Source organism: Solanum tuberosum, unplaced genomic scaffold (assembly GCF_000226075.1).
Source record: "Solanum tuberosum cultivar DM 1-3 516 R44 unplaced genomic scaffold, SolTub_3.0 scf00192, whole genome shotgun sequence".
NCBI classification, from domain to species: domain Eukaryota; kingdom Viridiplantae; phylum Streptophyta; class Magnoliopsida; order Solanales; family Solanaceae; genus Solanum; species Solanum tuberosum.
Genome location: NW_006239115.1, coordinates 453 through 811, shown reverse-complemented (window position 1 = coordinate 811; position 359 = coordinate 453).

Sequence of the window (359 nt, the reverse complement as noted above, 5' to 3'; positions counted from 1 at the left end):
ATGAAAGTTTAGTATCGCAACAGCAAATCCGACCAAAGTTGGGGTATTTTTCATACCCTTATTCCATATATATACTAGAAAGTACACGGGCCCAATATTATTATGTAATATTTATTTATTTTTTGTTAAATTTGTTTTTACATGAAATTGGAGAAAAAAAATTGATGAATCTATCGGTGTGTTCTGTAAAATGCTAATTTTCTATATTTGATGAGTTAAAATTTTTGCAACATACTTCCTATAGAAAATAAGTTTTTTTTTCTTTTGAAATGAGGAAATGATTTCTATAATAAATATCATAACTTGATATCAATTAAAAGTTGGATTACAAGTATGTAGCGTAAGATAACCTTGCATAT